Raw genomic sequence first — 21336 nt, 5'->3', positions numbered from 1 at the left:
CAGACCAAATCCAAACTAGTACCCAAATTTTAAGTCATTGATTAGAACACTATTTAATCTGTACATTCATAATAAATTATTTTTTATATTTGTTACCATGATTGAAAGCATAAACAAATCAAACCATTTGATGATTCTGAATGCCTTTTGTTTCCATATGTTTTAGTGAATAATTATTTTAAGAAGGTAGAGTCTCTGTATTAGTGCTTAGCATGCTGAACAAAAATCCATCAGAAGTTAATTCCCATGAGCACAGGGTATTTTGTATTGTTTTCTTATCTCAGAGCCTTTAATAGTGCTTAGCACATGGTACGTGCTCTCTCTTTCTGTCTATCATCTGTCTATCTATCTATCTATCCATCTATCTAAAAGTATGACTAATTAATGGATTAAAAATAATATTTCATGAGCACTTCATTGTCTTTCCCTGACATGAACATTAGTTGCTTAAACTCTATCACAGCTATAAAAACATATAGACGGATACGTATATGGACACACACACACACACTCGACATGATCTCTAGGCCTAATTTTAGCACAGTTTGCCACTTCAGACATTTTTTTGTACCTGATATCTTTTTGCAACCTCACTCTCCTGGTTTTATCTACATTACTGGTTGCATCTTTTGTTTTGGTTTTCATGGATGGCTTCTCTAGCTCTGTTTGAACTTACATGTTAAAATGCTCTATCTCCCTAAATAAGTGTTACACACCCACTCCCAGAAGATGATATATACACCCTTATCATATACCTATGCCATTTTAGAACATTCTCTGAATGCTGAGCATTCTAATTAAGATCATCACTCTACTCAATTGTTGGCCAAATTAAAGAGTGGTCATGATGTTTCTAGCAAAAACCCCTACCTCTCCTCCTCTGCTAACCCTCAGAGCCTTACCAGAACTATTTCCATGAGATTCTTTATTCTAATTTAATTAGATCACCACAAAAATTGTGAGGGACTCCTAGATCATCCATACTACTTTTCACTCTAAGCCACATAGGATTTTGTGTTTTGTTTTCTGGTCCTGTTTGTCTGTTGTGCCTTTGATAACTCCTAGTCAGTCATTCATTATCCCCTATATCCACTATCTTCCCCCTAAGCAATCTTTTCATTAATTGATCTGAGTGGAAGCTGACTTTTGGTAAGTTTTGCTCTTCCTACAGTCTCAAGAGCAGAGATGCTTTGTACTCCAGCTGATTCCTTTCAGCTAGCTTAGAGGAGGGGCAGATGTTCTGTTTGTACATTATTGCTGCTTTCTGACCACTCACTCTCCAGCTTTCTGTTTCAAATCCATGCCACCAGATAGCATGACACATCATCTCTCTTTATTAAAGTTATCTGTGGAGCTGATTTCGTTACTTTTAATTTTATAAGGACTTTAGCTCAGAAAAGACAAGACTATGACACTCAAAGAAAAGTCGTAATTATATACTTTTGAAAGGCCTCAAAAAGTTTGTTCATTAAATCAATGATGATGCATACATATTTTGTTGAGAATTTAACACTATTTCTATAATTACCACATGTGCACTGAATATTCATGAAAATTATCTGAAGTGTTCTTAAATTGTACTTCTGTATCAAATAGAATCATAATTTTGATAAGTTAAATAATTAAAATGGTAGTCCATAGATATTTACTATTTATTGTCTTACTTTGGGCTCTTCTACATATATCTCTTGCAATGGATTAAACATATGTGACACATTATAGCCTATGGATTGTGAGTAGAAGTGGCATATGTCACTCTTGGATCAAAGCATTTAAGAGCTAGTATGTCATTTCGCAGTCTGTCTCTTCCTCCATTACAATGACCTAAGGATATACATGTTCTATTGTTAAAGCATTTGTCAGTTTGTTCTATGAAGGAATATGTGAAACAAAACCCTTTATCAAATTTTTTTGAATAGTAATAATTAGACATAAACTATTTTCTTTATTAAGTAATTGAAAGTTATGGGATAATTTGTTACTAAAGCAGCTAATTCTCTCCTGATTAAGATGGCATAGTGGTCTCTAGCTCTGGATGGTTATAACTCCTCTCAATTCTTTTGATAATGTAGTTTCTGGTAAATGACACAGTTTAGTCTACATTCTGAGCTTTTGGTCTTTTTTAGACAATGTTTTCAAGCAACTCTATTGCATTTTCTTGTAAGATTCATGCTCCCACTGCCCTAATAGGCTAGTACATACCTTCCCCTCTCTCCTCTCTCTCAGATATCTGCATCCCCTTATTTATTCTCAGCTGATGACCTTACTTTGTATTTTTCTGAGAAAATGGAAGCTGTCAGAAGAATCTGATCCCAATACCTCTTTGTTAAACTGCGTCTCTAGCACTCTGATGTGCTTTTCTTCCTATTACTATACGTGATTTCTCCATGGGACTCTCAAAGAACATTTCCTCCAGTGTACTGGATCACATCACTTGTTCTTTATTCAAAGTTATTATTTCAAAATATCTCCAAAAATAAAATTACTTCAGATTTTCTGCATCTTCTATTTTTCCTCTCAAGCAAATTGTTTCCATAAGTATAAAAATATGTACTTATTTCTCTCATCTTAAAAAAAAAATCTCTTTTAACTTCAACTTTTTCTAATAATTCATCTATCTGTTTCATTTTACATTTAAAAAATTTTAAATTGTTGTTCTTAATCTTTGCCTGTCATTTAGCTCTTCCCATACTATTTATAAACTACTAAAATCACTTTTTTATACCCAATACTCTTCTAAGCTTGCTTCTTAAAGTAACAAATTATCTCCATACTCTTAAATTCAATTGTCAATGCAAACCTAAATTTTACTTGACATATGAAAAATACACGGAAGTTTGTTGGTCCTCCCTCCTGAAAATATTTTCTATATCCGGCTTTCAAAATACCACATTATTGGTTTCTCTTTTACCTCAAATATCATTTTTTCCTCAGGCTTCTTGCTGGTACTCCTTCTTTATCCTGGATTCTTTGAGTTTGTCTGGGCTCTGTCCTTATGGCCTGTGTTTTCTCTGCAGGCATTTACTCACTTTCTGATCACATTCAGTCTGAACACTTAAAGGCACCTATATGTTGATGTTTTCCAAATGTGTATCTCTATTCTGAATTCCAGATTATTGATATTCAGCTGCTTACTTAATGTATTCATTTCAATTTTTATACATATACGTATATATAAAATGTATATTACTCAGGAAACCACTCTAGTGATTATTTTATCATATGTTAGGTGCTTCATACAAAAATACAGATATTTTTGTCACCAGTGCAAAGGAGGAGAGAACTGGTCAGTCACACGTCAACTCTTACATAATTTGGTTTGAAAATGACACACATCATTTTCAACCACAGCCCTTCAGCAGAACCAATCACCTGGCTCTGTGTAAATACAAGAGGACTGGTAAATTGGGGGAGCACATGGATATTTGGTGAGCAGCAAATGTCTCAGCCATATCTGCATGCTAATAAATTCCATGTTTCTATTTGCGGAGCTCAACGTTTTCTAGGACCTGCTCTGGTACTTCCAACTTTAATTGTGATACATTTACATGGATGTACTTTAGCTATCTCAAACTTACAAAATTAAAATGGATATCTTTATGTCTTGCCCCACTTACTTATATTTTTTTATTCCAGTCTTCATTATCCGAGTCAACTGCACATTTACTAGAATCAAAACATAGGAGACAGACTTGGTTACTTTCCCTCTCTGTACATTCAATCTGCCAGTATGCTTGACTTTATTTCTAAAATAAATACTTCATCAATTTTAATTAATGTTATTTCCACCCTGGACTAAGCCACCATGACCTTGTAACTAGCCATCTGTCACGGCTTCCTAAGAGGTCTTCTTTTTCCTTTTACTTTTTCTTAAATGGATCCTTCTCAGAGCAGACAGAATCATCATAATGAAAATAAAAGCATAGGCTCTTATTTAGGTCAATATATGACCATCTTCCATAGAACCAGTGATTAAGAGTTTGACTCAAAGTTAAAACTTTGTCCTATATATAAGCATTAATTTTATGTTTATTTAGAATATCAATAATTTATTCAATATTATCTAATAAAAATAGCATTTATGTAGTTTAAAAATGGAGATTATACTGGGTATATTTGCCAACTGGATAATTTTGTAATGATAGAAATTTTTGAATATTACTTAATGTCAAATTGTTATTCATTCACTATGGAAGTATCTTTTGAGGACCAAAATGGTCTGGATACTTGACCAAATTCTGCAAGAAAAAAGGATAATAAATGTAGGTAGAAGCATGCATGATGTATTATGTACATTTCATAGACATAATGTATATTACCTATCCAGTCCTTTGGCAACTGTGATGATCTGCATGCTGTGCCTGATTTGAGAGTGTCAAGAAGTGGTATGTTGAGGAAAATTCATCAGAGCAAGTATTGAAATGAGAGAAGTTCCCTTGTCCCCTCTCAGGGCATGCAACAGGGCAGGTGGCTCCCTTCTTCAGTGCTCCGGTGCTCAAACCTCTAGAGGAGCATACAGACAGGTAGGCTGTGGAGCTCCAACCCCATGGTAGTGTCTAGGGGTAGATGGTTACAGCCCCTGTAGCCCCAGTGGGTGTGTGCTACTGTGTGCTCTTTCAGTTTTGCCGTCTATTGGTGGCTTGTGTTAACCAGATCAATTAGACCCTCTACCTTGTCACAAGGACAGAGGGCTATCTGTACCTCGGTTTTTGCCTTGGTGTACCAGAAGAATCGGATCACACCTGGACTTAAAGAATGATTGCAAGGTCTTATTGAGTGGAGGTAACTCTCAGCAGATGGAAGTCAGAGGGGATGTAGCGGGAAGGTTTTCCCCTGGAATCGGGCCACTCAGCGGCCTGGGCTCTCCTCAGACAGACCCAGCCAACTCCGTGTTATTCTGCTTCTGCGTGTTGCAGACCTGCCAGCGTGCAGGTGCCTGTCAGTGCGTTCCTCTTGACATCCAGCCGCCCGTGTGTTCCTCTGATGTGCTCCCCTCAATGTCCAGCCACCTATGTGTCTGCCTGCTAGGGTGTTGGGGTTTTTATAGGCACAGGATGGGCCATGGCAGGCCAGGGTGGTCTTGGGAAATGCAACATTTAGGCAGAAAAACAAAAGTGCCTGTCCTCACCTAGGTCCATGGAGGTGGAGCCCTAGCCAGGGACCACACCCTCCTCTACCCAGCACTTCCCTTCCCTACTTCTGTATCATTTAAAGGGACTACCCCCTTCCCTTCTCTGCACTGCCATATTAGTATCATTTATATCATTTAACGTTCGTTAAGCACTTTTTAAGCATAGGATAAACATATTTCAAAGCATAGAGACATGTTGGAGACATGGACAGCAAGTAGGATATTTGAAGAATCTGCAAATAATGTGTTAAGTCTGGATAATAGAAGATAGGGTCAGAGAAGATGTCTCTTATAATATTACACAAGAGTTAAAAGTAGAGGAATAAATAAATCTGAAAAAGCTATTTATTTGTTTTAATAATGTGAAATATTCATAAAGACTAAGCACTTCTAGATAGACAAAACTTATATGAGAAACAACTAAGTCAGTATTTTCTCATCTTCCTCCACAAGAAATAATATTTTCTTCTTAGGATTTCCTCTTAGCATTTTATGTCTATCTCTTTTGCAGAACTAATCCTTGTTAACCTTAATATATACATATATAATAATGTGTGACCTTTAATGAACAGTGAGTTCTGTTAAGGACTGAGGACCCTATGTATTTATTTCCAGGGGTTTCTGGCCATTAAACATTGTATGACTACTTGTCAAACACATAAGTATATGCCAAGTATTTAACACATCTTCTAATAGCTATGCTGGCTAGGCCTATTAAAAATATAAAACAGTGAATTTTATCTTTGCTGCACTTTCTTTTCAGAGCTTGTCTTAACCTCTTGTGGTGATCTTTTATTTCTCCATTATCAACGCTCTCCCCCACATCAAAACACACACAGACACACAGACACACAGACACACACACACACACACCACAAACAAAACTATTGCTTCAAGAGTCTGAATTTGATTTTATAGAGGCATTAATGTCAACATTATTTTAAATCTTCACCAATGTTTGAATTTTTGAGAAAATTTATGTTAGCCTCCAAAGAGGTTTCCCTTCTAATAAGGAATACAATTGCAGCCCCAAATAACTGTGTTTATATTGTGGCATTTCAGAAGCCAACAATTAGATGACGGAAGGAGATTTTTTTAGAACAAACAAGGATCTCAATGTCCCTTAAATATCACCATGAATGTAGCCTATCTACTTTAACAACTACACAGATTCAAGTTACAAAAATATTAAGTTGTAATAAAACAAGGAAGAACATTGCAAAAAGAGTAAAATTTTTGAAATTTAACTCCTTGACTTGCATTTACTTTTGAATCAACATGACCTAATAACAAAGTTAAGAAGAGTTTTAACCAAACAGTAAATTGAACAAGAAGTGCTTAACTGTAATTTTTTAAGAAGGTGATTAGAGTAATAGGAAACTGGCTAGTAAGTTAAAAAGAACTTTAAATAATAAAAACATTGCAGACATATGGAGCAGATGCTGGCCTTAAGACTGAACCCCCACGAAAAATCCATTACTTGTGCCCCTTGTTTCCACCTTGATTTTAGAGGGTGTTTTGATGTTTCACCAGATGGCACAGAATTATTTGAGATATGTCTCTGGTGGAACTTGTTGGAAATCTATAATGCTGGGAAAAGCCACACAATAGGAAGGTGCTATTCCTCAAAACTCACTCTAAGAACATAAGAGAGAATGCTGAGGGAGGTTTTTATAAGAAGATGCCTTGCTGGTTCCATTCCATTGTAAGACTCCAAAGAAGACGCAGATAGAACGTGATACCTGCTGGACACTCCTGGCCTCTAGGTGTTAAAGAAAGTGGAGAAACCACACTCCACAGGAGCTAAGATGATGAGGACAGCTTTGTCCTCCAAGAACTTAACCTGGAAGAAACCACACTCTGAAGAAGTGGAGCACAGGAGAAAGCTACAACCTGCAGGAGTCTATCAGGAGAGAATTTGCATTCTTAACACTCAACCCAGGAGAAATCTGGTCCTTATAGAAACCTACTGTGAGGTAAACTACATATGCTTAGGATATGGCAGGTAGAGAAAGGACACACTTCAGGATCCTGGAGATCGAGGAAAGGGCACTCTGCTGGAACCCGGTGAACAAGACACTCAGGAATCAGAAAGTAAACTACCCCTTTTCTTTGGGTTAATCCAACACCTTCTGTTGACCAAGATTAACATAAAAGCAGAAGATTTTTTATAAAGCCTACCTCCGTTATCACAGAGCAGACATATAAAGATAAATTTGGATCCAAGAGGTAATACATTATTAACTTGACTACTCAGCTTCCAAATACACTGTTCAATTCACAATTGAATTTTAGTACAAAAACAAAACAATGCTATATTTATACCTAAATGTAGATATTCTTATAAATGAAGAATTTCCCATCCAATTCCTCAAGTGAGAGGATATACAGTTTCAATAGGACTATAGCCATCAGTCTAGCCACAAATCCTCCTCAAATTTTGTCACAGTCTCAGTGAATGAATACTCTGGCAATTAAAAAAAATACCCATGTCTACAGGGTGATCCAGCTATTCCACACCTACATATTCACCTAGGAAAAGAAAAAAGGTATAAGACAACACAAAGATTTACAGCAACTTTAGTGGTTATACACTAAAACTGAAATCAATCCAGATGCCCATTTTTTTTTTGCCATCTCAATGGCTAAAAAAAAAAGTGATATTTCAATATAATAGAATACTACCTGGCAATAAAAATTTTTTAAAAATCTATGCATGCTATAATATAGTCATATCTCAAAAACCATTGAATGAAAGAAGTCAAAGAGAAGCATATATGATATGACTTCATTTTATGAAATTTTAGGAAATAAAGAGTAGGGTATAGTCACAGAAAGTAGATCAATGTTTGTCAGAAGACAGAATAAGAAGGGGTAGGAAGAAAACATAGCAAAGGCAGAGATTATAAAAAAACGAAAGGAAAATGTTGGCGGTGACAGATATGTTAATACCTTTACTATTGTGATGGTTCTGTAGTTGTACACATATGTTAAAACATACCAGATTGTACACCTTAAATATTGCTGTACATTTTATGTAAAGTGTACCTTTATAAAGCTAGTAAAATATTATTTCTAATAACACAGGAAGTCAAAAATCTAATTTGGTAATTTTAGTAGAGTAACTTCTACTAAATTTTAGCAGAGTAACTTCTACTAAAATTACAAAATTATATTTTTGACTTCCTGTGTTATTACAAATAATATTTTAACAGCTTTATAAAGGTACACTTTATATAAAACGTACAGCAATATTTAAGGTGTACAATCTGATATGTTTTAACATATGTGTACAACTACAGAACCATCACAATAGTAAAGGTATTAACATATCTGTCACCGCCAACATTTTCCTTTCGTTTTTTTATAATCTCTGCCTTTGCTATGTTTTCTTCCTACCCCTTCTTATTCTGTTACTGATATAAGGAGAATAAAAAACAGTATTCCGGGAGAATGACTAGAGGAGAAAAACAGAATCCTCTTTGTGAAAGTCGAATGAACGAAAACTCTGCATGAACATTAGTTGTCTCCTAAGAAAAAAAGAGACTAAATAAATGTAAGAGACAGCCAGTATAAAAAACAGCATGGTCTCAAAAAAAAAAAAACAAACAAACAAAAAACCAAACAGCATGGATTGCGTGTGTGTTAACAGGAAAATGTTGAACTTTAAATAGTTCTCCCTTCAGTTTGATAAACATGAAGTTCAAACATTCTTTAAAAAACTGTATTGTAATAATATTCCTTGATGAACTAGAGTCTACTTCCGTAGACCAATACATTTTTCCAATTATATCACTGTTATTGTGTTTTGTGTAATATTGTTATTGACAAAACATTTCTGACATAGAAGTTTACTATAAGGGCATAATCCACATCAACTACAAATCATGACAATAGACCTGCCATGATAAGTATTTCAGATTTTATTTATCCTAGGTTTTTATTTATTGCCTGAGAAAGTCATAAGGGAGAAACAAACTGCTTACGTCCTTGAGTTAATTTGTGTTGACAGTGAGGACTATGACACTAAACAGAAACCAGGGTAGGTCTGTGCTATGGTGATAGGGTAGATAAGTAGGAAGAATGATAATAAAAGCTTTATCAACACAGCGTCTTTAAAATGATTATATTGTATTTTGTTGTGGTTAATATTTAAAGCTCATCTTCCATAATAAAAATACAGATTAGATGCAATCAAGCTTATGAAAACACATTGTAAAACATTTTTTGTTATACCTATTATATTTATAAGACACCAAATAAAGTAAGAATTTGGACAGTATCTGCGTTTTTCCTTAAATAAAATTAAACATAATTAAATCTATGAAATTATTAGGAAAAAAATTATCATAAAATGTTCAAGTAAAGTCTGAAGCTGGGTGGGGTGGCTCATGCCTGTAATCCTAGCACTTTGGGATGCCAAGGCAGGCACATCGCTTGAGGTCAGGAGTTTGAGACCAACCTGGGCAACATGGTGAAACCTATCTCTCTCTACTAAAAGATACTAAAACTTAGTAGGGCATGGCAGCACGCACCGATAATCCCAGTTACTTGGAGGCTAGGGCAGAAGAATCTCTTAAACTCGGGAGGCAGAGGTTGCAGTGAGCTGAGATTGCACCACTGAACTCCAGCCTGGGCAACAGAGTGAGACCCTGTCTCAAAAAAAAAAAAAAAAGTCTGAATAATGCACTGTAGAATAAAGTGAAATTACGCATTCAATCTCAACATCTACAGATTTTTGGAATATGAGTTTTCTTCACTGAATAGGCAAATAAGTTTGTAAAATCAATTAGTCTAGTCTTTCCATATACAATTTTAAAATAAAAATATTTTTAAATAACTAGGTCTTAATGTGTGGAAGAAGCAGGAAGGGCACTTTTCCTGGCCTGGAGGAGTGTTCAGTAGAGATCTCTGCATTATCTCCAGGAGAACCAAGTGATTGATAGTCATAGAAGACGGCTAATGTTTTAATGAATACATACTTTATATACCTACAATTTTTATATTCCCAATGGGCATCTTACTGCTTTTGGAATATTTCTGTGATAGATTAACACATGATTCTTATACCTAGTGGTTCTGAGAATGTAGACCCCAAAAGTTAGATTGTTAGACTAGATCCTCTGATAAGTAGATATCAAGACAAAATAAAATGTGCAAAGATTTTATTAATGAGAATACTTGAGTAAGAGAAAATAGGGAAGTAATCAGACAAAGCTGGAAGAACTGTTGGAAGAGTTTAAAGAGTCTGATCCTGAGTGAAGGAAAAAGAAAAAGTTAGGTGGAAGAATTTTAAAGCAGTTTGACAAGACTATGAGACAGTTTTTTATTCTTAATTAGAAGTCAAATATTTTTCATACTTATTCTTTTTCCTATTTAAAGAAGTATTTTGGAATAAAAAATGATAAAACAACAATACAGAATATTTATAAAGTAAAAACTAATTCTCATATTTCTCCTACCATAGCTACTTTAATTTTTTGTTATATTTTTTCAGTAGTCCTTCTTATGCATATTTTAAACATATTTTTATGAGCATGCTTGAAAAATCTGTTTTGTTTTAAAAATTATAGTAAAATACACATAACATAAAATTTAGCATCTTAACCATTTAAAAATGCAGAAATCGATGTTATTTAGTACATTCACAATGTTGAACAACCATTACCAACCACCCATCTCCAGAGCTCTTTGATCTCATAAAACTGAAAGTCTATTCCCAATAAACAATAACTTCCCATTCCTCTCTGCCCGAGCACCTGACAACCACTCTTCTTCTGTTTTTATGATTTTGACTCCTGTGAGTACCTCATAAAAATGGGATCATTTGTCTTTTTGTAACTGGCTTACTTCTTTTAGCATAATGTCTTTTTTATTTTAAATTTAATTTATTTGTTTCAACTTTTACTTTTATTTTTTAATGTTTGTGCTTACACTGTAGGTATGGGTGTACATGACATGTTTTGATACAGGCATGCAATGTGAAATAATAACATCATAGAGAATGGAGTATCCATCCCCTCAAGCATTAATCCTTTGAGTTACAAACCATCAAATTCCATTCTTTAATTTTAAAATGTACAGTTATTAGTTTCATGCATGTTGCAGCATGTTGCAGAATTTCCTTTTTAAAGGTGAATAATATTCCATCGTACGTGTATATCACTTTTGCTGCTCCATTCATCTGATGATAGACACTTGGGTTGCTTCCACATTTTGACTATTGTGTATAATGCTGCTATAAATATGGCTGTATAAACATTTCTTTTAGATGTTACATTCCGTTTTGAATATATGTACAGAAGTGGAATTGCTGGATCATATAAGAACACTATGTTTAATTTTTTGAGGAACTGTCATACTGTTTCCACATTGTCTGTACCATTTCACATTCCCACAAACAGTGTACAAGGATTCCAGTTACTTTATATCCTTGCCAACATCTGTTATTTTCTGTTTTTTGTTTTTTGTTTTTTTTTTAAATTTGACAGTAGCCTACTTAATGGGTATAAGCTTGTATATCATTGCAGTTTTGATTTGCACTCCACTAATCATTAGTAAGACTGAGCATCTTTTTTGTTACTTATTGGCTACGGGTATATCTTCTTTTGAAAATGTCTATTAAGATCATTTGATCGTTTTTGAATTAGATTTTTTGTTTTTTAATTATTGAGTTTAGGTTTTCTATATACATTTGGGATATTAATACCTCATTACATGCAGCCACTCCTGAGTCTCCAAGGGGAACTGATTCCAGCACCCCCCCCAGAAACGAAAATCCACAGATTCTCAAGATTCTCAAGTCCCTTATATAAAATGACATATTTGATTATAACCTATCCACATCCTCCATATACTTGAAACCATCTCTAGATCACTTATAATATTTAATACAATGCCTACACATCACTTCACTTGCATGAATTCAATGTAATGTTTAGTGCACAACAAATTCAAGTTTTGCTTTTTGAAACTGTGGATTTTTTTCGCAGTATTTTTGATTGATGTGGAGGGCCTACTGTATATATAATCACATATGAGATGGGTTTTACTATTTCTGCAAAAACATTCATTGGGATTTTGATAGGGATTGCACTGAATCTATAGATTGCTTTGTAGTGTACTGGCATTTTAATAATATTGATTTCCAATCCACATACATAGGATGTGTTTTCATTATGCTTTCTTTTCTTTAGTTCCTCAGTAATGTTTTGTAGTTTTCTTTGTAAAAGTATTTTACCTACTTGCTTAAGTTGATTGCTAAGTGTTTTATTTTTTCAAAGCTATTATAAATGCAATTATTTTCATAATTTTCTTTTAAAACTGTTCATTGTTAATGTATAGAAATGCAACTGATTTGGGAGTGTTGATTTTGGATCCTGATACTTTGCTGAATTCATTTGTTAGTTTAAAGGGCACTGTGCATTTGTGTGTGTAAAATCTTTAGTGTTTTCTCTATATAAGATTATATCATCTGTGAACAAACAAAAATAATTTTACTTCTTTGTTTTCAATTTGATTATCTTGTATCACTTTTTTCTGGCTAATTGTTCTAGCCAGCACTTCATGTACTGTGTTGAACAGAAGTGGTGAAAGTGAGCATCCTTACCTTGTTCCTGATCTTAAAGGTTTTTAGTGTTCTACTTTTGAGTATAATGTAGGTTTTACATATATGGTATTTATTATGCTGAAATAATTTTATTTTATTTTTTTGAGATGGATTCTCACTCTGTTGCCCAGGCTGGAGTGCAGTGGCATAATCTCGGCTCACTGCAACCTCTGCCTCCAGGTTCAAGTGATTCTCCTGTCTCAGCCTCCCGCGTAGCTGTGCCACCACACCTGGCTAATTTTTGTATTTTAGTAGAGAGAGTGTTTCACCATGTTGGCGAGGCTGGTCTCGAACTCCTGACCTGAGGTAATATGCCTGCCTAAGTCTCCCAAAGTACAGGGATTACAGGCACGAGCCACCCTGCCCAGCCAAGTTGATTTTCTTATATTCCTAGTTTGTTGAATGCTTTTATCATGAATACTTTAAACACATTATTTTCTTAAATTACAAGAAAGAAGAAAATGAAGTGTGGAATTGCAAACCAAAGTTATAATAATACTAGCTTTTGAAATAATAATTTTCTCAAAAATATTAATCTCCTTAGTCATGTAAAAACAGAGAATTCTTTTAAAAAAGCATTATTACTATAGCAGTGACTTTTACAATTGCCCACATATTTATCTTTATTTGAATTTTTTTTCATGCAGCTTTGTGTTATTGTCTAGTGTTCTTTCATTTCACCCTGCAGGAGTCTCTTGAGAATTCCTTGCAGAGAAGGTCTACCAGTAGCAAACTATCTCAGCTTTTGTTTATCTGGGAATGTCTTAATCTTTTCCTCACTTATAAAAGACAGGTTTTTTAAATATAGAATTCTTGGTTCATTGGTCTTTATTTTTTTCTTTTAGCACTTTGACTATATTGCCTGATGGCATTCAGGCTTCCAACATTTCTGATGAGAAATCTGCTAATAATCTTATTGAAGATCCCTTGTGTGTGAAGAGCTTCTTGTCTCTTGCTGTTTGTTCTTTGTCTTTGACTTTTGAAAGTTTGATTACAATGTATCTCCACACGGTTCTCTTTGAATTCATCTTACTTAGAGTTTGTTGAGCTTCTTGGATGTCTGTATTTATGACTTTTATCATTTGGGAAAATATCAGTAATTATTTTTAAAAATATTCCCTATCTCTTTCTCTGCCTTTTCTTCTTAGATTTCCGTAATGCATATTTTGGTGAGCTTGATGCCATCTCACAAGTCCTTTTACGCTCTGCTTACGTTTCTTCAATCGTTTTTATCTTTCTGTCCCTCAAACTTGATGGCTTCTGTTGTCCTATTTTCAAGCTGTCTGATTCTTTCTTCTGCTTCTTCAAAACTTCCTTTCAATCTTAGCGGGTTCTTCTTTTTTTTTTCATTTCAGTTATTGTGATTTTCACTTCATTTCATTGGTTTGTTCACACATTATTTCCTTGATTTTTTCCATATCCCTTTAGTCCTTTGAGTGTCTCTATTTTTTATTATTATTATTATTTATTTTTAGATGGAGTGTCACTCTGTTGCCCAGGCTGGAGTGTAGTAGCATGATCTCAGCTCACTGCAACCTCTGCCTTCCACGTTCAAGCGATTCTCCTTCCTCAGCCTTCCAAGCAGCTGAGATTACAGGCATGAGCCACAACGCCTGGTTAATTTTTGTGTTTTTAGTAGAGACAGGGTTTCATCATGTTGGCCAAGCTGATCTCAAACTTCTAGCCTCAGGTGATCTGCCCACCTTGGCCTCCCAGGGTGTTCAAAGTGTTAGGATTACAGGCGTGAGCCACTACGCCCAGCCTTTTTGAATATCTTTAAGATAGTTGTTTTTCTGTCCAGTGGAACTGCTATCAGGTCTTTTTCAAGAAGAGTTTCTGTTGATATTTTTACCCTTTGAATTGCCCATACTTTCCCATTTCTTTGTATGCCTTGTTGATTTTTTGTTGTTGTTGAAAACTGGACATTTATATATAATAATGTGGTAAAACAAAATCACGTTCTTCTTCTTTCCCATGGTTTGCTTTTTTAAATTGTTTTTATTCTTTTCGGTTTTTAAAGATTTTTGTAGTAATCTCTGTGCCAAGAATCAGCCTACATTCTAAACTTAAAGTTTTTTTTCAGGTCTTTTCTATGCTTGTACATTTACCTGACCATACATTTTAGTCACTTTCTAATTTTCCCCATATATTTACTTTCTTTTGAATGTCCTAATCATTAATATCCTGCACCCCAAAGTGGAAAAAGACAAAGATGAAGGGGATGTGAAGAGGGAAGAAAGGTCACCCGTCTTTAAATTTCTTGGAAGTCAATTCAGCCCAAGGAGGAGGGGCTTGCAACAGTGAGGGAGGTACAAAGATAATAGCCAAAGTCTCTTGGTCTGCACTTCTGTGTTTAGAACTGACAATCAGCAATAAGAACACAGCTCTCTAATATTTGGATAACAGGATTTTTTATGCCCACTCTGGCTCCTGCAGCTTGCTTGCAACTGCTTTAGGAACACATGCACATCTGCCTGCTATGAGGCTGGAAGTTGGGGAAGAATAGTTTCTACTGTGCTAACACCTGAAATTGACCAAAATTAACTATAATTTACATGCAAGACTTCCTCTGAGCGTTGAAAGCCTTCCGAGTTCTAAAATATTTATGTTATACAGATTCTGCCACTGCAATTGTTCTCTGGGTAACAGATTCCTGGTGCCTTCTACTCCACCATCTTACCACAAATTTCTTGTGAAACCATTCTTGGAAGCTATAGCTGCCTGTCAGAGTAGTTGTGTGTCTTTCTGGAATATTTCTGACTGAGCACCCCTTGTGTGGTTTGATAATGGGTATTGAGCAGGGGAATAAGCCTCTGGAAAATATGACCTCAGCAAAACAGAACAAAGGAATTCAGAATGCAGATGCTGAGGATCTTAATAAACTGGGTTTTCTACATTTGGAGGTCTTCATGTGCACATATTGACCTGGAAAATATGTATAATTATGTTCACAATGCTTCTGATTTCAGCTGTCACATCTGAGAGTTTGCAAGTTGTCTCCCTCTTTCTATAATAAAAAAGCCAAACAAACTGAAAATCATGTTCCTAGACCCATCAGAGTACTGAAATTGAAGAATTATGGAAATAGTTGGCAGATAGTGGGAGCCAAGTTTCTCACCATTAGAGTAAGAGGGTAAAAACCAGCATGGGGGAAACTTACAATGATCTGTGTGACAACAGAATAGAACTGAAGACATTTGAATAAACACATGCTTAGCTTAAAACCTAAGCAGATGTAGATGGATGGATAGAAAGATAAATAGATAGATATATAGATAAATATATTAATTAGTATGCATGCATATGTTTCTTTGCTCTGTCAATTGAAATGGCTTAGAAGCAAGGATTTCCCAACAGTAACAGGTCTATCCAGTGCCCTGATCTTGATTTTTAATACGACACTCAAGTATGAGAAATTAGGAATCTTTGGATAAATGGCTGATTCTAGATCTGGGCCAAGTATATATGATGTCAGCCTGAGACATCTTATAATACCACAAAATAAAAAACTACTAAAAAATCACAACAACAATAACTAATCCTGGTGTACGTCAAAGATTCAGAGGAGCCAACTGAAAAAGCTCCCAGAGGTGGAAAAATTTGAGTGAGAAGATAATTTTTATATTCAAAAGGAACACATTATGATGTAGCTGCTAGAATCGAGGTAGTTAAGCTGTCAGCAATAAAAGGCCATTTGTATATTCTTTTAAATTTCAGTGCTTATATTTATAAATGGGTCTCTTTTGTTTCATACTTTAGGCAGGGTCTTGCTCTGTCACTCAAGCTGGCGTGTAGTGCTGCAGTCATAGCTCATCCCAGCCTCAAACTTCTGGCCTCAAGAAATCCTCCTGCCTTGGCCTCCTAAACTGCTGGGATGATAGGTATGAGCCACCACATCTAGGATCCTTCTTTGTCACTTTATCAGCAAATCATTTTTTCCTTTGGGAGAGAACCCGATTCTCCTATATCCTATATATTTATTGATTTTTATAATAAAATATTTAATTCAAATAAGATCTGTTTGTCTGTATATATAAACTAAGAACTAATAAATGGAGAATTGTCAAATTTCCCTTGTAGAAGAATTACAAATAATTTACGTAGGTATTACAGACACAGAAAGTGGAACACAAAGTCTCTCCTCCTTAGATGTGAACTTTTTTATAGCAACTGTCTTCCAAAGCGTACACTATGGAAAGAGAGAAAAGAAAGCATCTTTTTAGTGGAGAAAACTGACAAACACCACCTCTGATAGATGATCAAAGCTCAAATCAACAGTGATACATCATAATGACAGCACATAACTTTGATATGTGTAATGAAAAAGTCCGAGAAACTATCTTAGCCAAGAGGATCCGAAGAAGATATGACTATCAGATTGTGGTAAAAAGTATTAAAAATGAACAATAAATTATGAAGTACAGCAGTTTATACCTATACAGAAACTTGGTATATAACAAATTTAGCATTACCTTTCTGTCAAGAAAAGATAATTTTGGAATATTGATTATCAATGTAAAAATATAAATATTAAAATATAAGAATAAATTTCTCCTATCTTTTAATTATACGTCAGTTTTATTCTCTTATAATAATTTACTTTTGGGGGTAGTGTTAGTTTTATCTTTCATTTTATGTAGAACTGTCTTCAATTTTATTTGCATCTTAAAACCTAAAATGTTGATGCCTGAAATTGACTCTATTATAGTGCAGGTACTCCTTGACTTACAGTGGGGCTACATCCCAATAAATCCATTGTTAATTGAAAATATTGTCATTTTGATTTATGACATTTTCAGTTCACAATGGGTTTATTTGGACATAATCTCATTGTTTGTAAATGGAGGCGCATACTGAATACTTACCGCTTTCACACCATCAGAGTCAAAAAGTTGTAAGTCAAATGTTCATAAGCAGGGGACTGTATGTATTTTTTAAATGAGGAAATATTCTTTCCATAAGTGCTGAGTACTGGATAAGCCTACAAAATATTTTAGTAATCCAAGGATATCTCCCAAATGAACTTTTACTGAACTGTGTACACATTCCAGCCAATTGTTTGGCATGCATAACTTCTTTTTACTCTTAGAGTATCAATCTTCAAATAATCTTTTCAAGAATTAAATCATCAAATAAGTTATCTACATTTATGATATTTTTGAATGTTTTTCCTAATTTGGATGCTAAAATATTGTAGGGACTCTCAGTTTTCTTCTATTTTTGTTCAAAAGATAAATTCATCCAAGTAAAAATATTAGCTCCACAAAAAGTTTCTCCCCCCAAGTAAATATATTTCGAAGTTCAATTTAAAAAATAATGTGAGCACTTTTATATTTTAATTGCAATTTCCTGAAAGCTTCAGAAACTGAAATGTGTTAGTAAACAGCTTGTAGGATATATAGTCCTTAAAGAATTCCAACTTATTTTAAGAAAATTATAACATAAACTTGGAGAACTTTGTAAAATGGTTTCTAGTCATCACAGAACCCTTAAATTATTTTGAACATTTGCTTTATAAAGTTTCAAACATTTAGAGGAACATAAAAGAGAAAGCACATGATCCTAAATTTAAATCTCTTAATATTAAATATTACTTTTATAAAATGTAGTTTAATTTCATTTTTTGCAATTTTTTTTATATGTTGAAAACTATATGTTCTGTTCTGCAGTTTGTTAGGACATAATTATAAATTATGTGTGCTTCACAGCCAATTGAAAGTACATTTCTCCTTGCTGTGCTTTGGATGTGGTTTGTCCCCACCAAAACTCATGTTAAAATTTGATTTTCAGTGGGGCAGTTTTGGAAGGTAGTGCCTAGTAGCAGGTATTTGGGTCATGAGTAGATTGCCATACCAGAGGGGCAAGTGGGTTGTTAAAAAGATTCTGGCTCCTTGGTTTTTCTCTCTAGCTTCCTTTCTTACCGTGTGATTTCTTTATGCATAACCAGTGGCTGTTACACTTTTCTGTCATGTTTGACCTAGAACATGGCCCCCACCAGAAGCTAGCCAGAGGCAGCAATATGCTCTTGAATGTCTCAGCCTGCAAAACTGTGAGCAAAATAAAACTCTTTTGTTTATAAATTATCCCAGCCTAACGAATTCTGTTATAGCAACACAAAATGGATTAAGACAGTCTTCTATATTGTTTTTAGTTAACAAAGAACATGTATAAACTGACATCATAATGTTTACCTTCATTTACTAGCATTTCAACTAAATGTTCAGTATTATTAACAACGTCAGATTTTTTTCTCTTCAGTAAATTACCTTCCACAAGTTTTTGTTTTTGAGACAGTTTCACTCTGTCGCCCAAGCTGCAGTGCACTGCCTCACTGCAACCTCCACCTACCCAGTTCAAGCGATTCTTGTGCCTCAGTCTCCGAAGTGACTGGGATTACAGGTGTATGCCACCATACCCGGCTAATTATGTATTTTTAGTAGAGGTGGGATTTCACCATGTTGACCAGGCTGGTCTGGAACTCCTGTCCTCAAGTGATCCACCCACCTTGGCCTCCCAAAGTTCTGGGATTACAGGCATGAGCCACCATGCCTGGCCCAAAAAGCTTTTCATAAACAAAAGTAATAAAACATTATTTGAATTAAGTAGTAAACGATTTTTTATTTAAAATCTATGATGACACCGACATGAGTATCATTTAATTACTTGAGAATTTTATTTTCTGCTAATGCAGACAACTTTGACAGCAATCATTTCACTTTTTGAAACAAAACTTCTGAAAATGTGGGATAAACATGGAGTGATACTAATTTAGAACAGTCTTCTAATCTAAATAAAAAGCCATGCTTAATAGAATTGAGGCACCATGGTTAGGGTAAGATTGGAATTACAGCAGTTCTCACCGCAGAATCAGTGCCTGGCTTGTTTCACTTCCTTATGACAAGAGTAGGTCCAGGGACTTCAGCCTCTCTAGGCCTGTAGCCTTGCATAAACTATGTTTATAAGCAGCAGCCTTCTTTAAAATCGAGGACGTCTTACTCCTGCACCCGGTCCCAGATGCTTACAGCCCAGGAGGCTTGTGGCTCCAGTCAAAGTTGCCCTTTGTTTTCTAACCCATGGAGACCTTGTATTTGTGGGGAATTAACATCTTTCCTCTTTTCCTTCTTACCACCCCTTCCTTCCTCCCTCCTTTTCTTCTTTCTTCCCTTCTCTCTATATCTTACTGTTTGTTTTTTTCTTTCCCAATTTCCCAATATTATAATTCAAATGGAAATGAGGGCCCAACATACAAACTTTTGTCATCTTAACAGCAAGTCAACCCAATATTTTTGTATCTCAAACTTGAAAAAAATTAATATATAAATATATAATACATATATAATTTCATACTAATACACATTATATATAATTTTGTATGTACTTATAGACATATGTGTGTATACATATACACAAAAGTATGTTTAGTGCAAAATGAAGGCATTAGCTTACTTGAACACATTTGGATTATCTATTTTTTTAGACATTTATGTATTCATACAACCTTAGCAAGAGTTACATTCTGGCTGTTTGCTCTCCATGAAGGGAAATAGAAACCTTGATTTGTAATGATTGCTTATTGTTGTGGTGTAAATACACCCACCATGGCCAATTTCAAGATACCAAAATGACATTGCTGAATTCAGATTTTGGAAGAGATGGTCAATATTACATCATTGTACAGTATTTCTTCCATATAGGTATAATAGGCATAAAAATCTTAAGATCATAGATAATAAATAGCAAAATAACTAGGAAGTGGTGGTTTCTGTGTATTTATTACTTTAATTTAAAAAATAAATTATTTTTAAGTTTATATAAACATATAATTTTAATATTTAATAATAGCTCAGTTTAATAATTGGCTTGCAAAATTCCTAAAACTTTAACAATTGTCTCTAATGAGCTGGTATGAGCTGGCTCTATTACACTATTACTTACATATTGAAATGATATATAATTTCAGAAGTATAGCTATTTGTGTCTATTTTTTTAATTCCAAATCACCCAAAATAAAAATGGAAATGTTTAAATCTGCACAATTTAAATAAAATGTCATAAAAAATAAAATAAACTCTAAATTATAGTGTTTATATTTACCTTCATATCACACATTAAGATGTATTTCTTAATCCAAAGTAAGCATGTTATTTTGGAAGACATGTCTTCACTGATACAGCACATAAGATTACTCACAATTTCTACTCTTCAGTGTGCAATGTAGGAAGTTTATGGTAAGAAATGAAGTTAATTTTATCTAAAAAGAAGAGATAGAATGTCATTTTGTCTTTTATGCCATCTGTGAAATTCTGAAGGTGAGAATATTTATAGTCATAAAATATTTGCTGTTTCTTCTGGCTTTTCCTTGAATATTATTAAAACATGTTACTGAGAACTAATACTGTTGTTTATATTTCATGTTATTCCCACTTGTGTTATTAAGCAATTTACATTTGAAACATTTATGAAACATTATTATTAAAGAGTAGGTTATTCATTAATTCAAATATATTTCCTATTCCACTTTGAGATACTTGCTGATTTCATCATTTTCATATGAATTTAATTTTGATTCATTTTAATCATCTTATGTAATATTGCT

At 34.3% G+C, this 21336-nt stretch overlaps 1 long non-coding RNA gene across 1 annotated transcript in view; it reads right to left on the bottom strand.

Moving 5' to 3' along the window:
• The window catches only part of LOC129532539 (uncharacterized), a 107611-nt gene extending 86652 nt beyond the window's left edge, over positions 1 to 20959 (bottom strand). The window contains exon 1 of the long non-coding RNA XR_008678294.2: positions 20835 to 20959. This is a non-coding gene — a long non-coding RNA (uncharacterized lncRNA). The remainder of the gene's footprint in view (positions 1 to 20834) is intronic.
• Positions 20960 to 21336: the final 377 nt, after the last annotated feature.

This window comes from Gorilla gorilla, chromosome 2 (assembly GCF_029281585.2).
Source record: "Gorilla gorilla gorilla isolate KB3781 chromosome 2, NHGRI_mGorGor1-v2.1_pri, whole genome shotgun sequence".
Taxonomy (NCBI): Eukaryota; Metazoa; Chordata; class Mammalia; order Primates; family Hominidae; genus Gorilla; species Gorilla gorilla.
The sequence above is the reverse complement of the archived record's forward strand: the minus strand, read 5'-3'. Positions and strand labels throughout refer to the sequence as shown.